Consider the following 269-nt stretch of genomic DNA (forward strand, 5'->3'; position numbering starts at 1 on the left):
TTCACAAAACGGCGAATCCGCTCTTGTGAACTGAAGCAAAGCTGGGTGGCATACCTAGATAATGCACGGAACTTAGGCTCATACGCACTGACTGTCATTCTGCCTTGCTCTAGGCTCAAGAACTCATCTCTCCTTCTATCCCTCAAGGTTCGGGGGATATACTTCTCCATAAACAAGCTAGAGAATGATGCCCAAGTCATAGGTGGTGCCTCTGTTGGTTGACACTCAACATGTGACCGCCACCACATTTTGGCGTTTCCTTGAAACTG

The sequence above is a fragment of the Solanum pennellii genome, chromosome 12 (genome assembly GCF_001406875.1).
Source record: "Solanum pennellii chromosome 12, SPENNV200".
NCBI lineage: Eukaryota > Viridiplantae > Streptophyta > Magnoliopsida > Solanales > Solanaceae > Solanum > Solanum pennellii.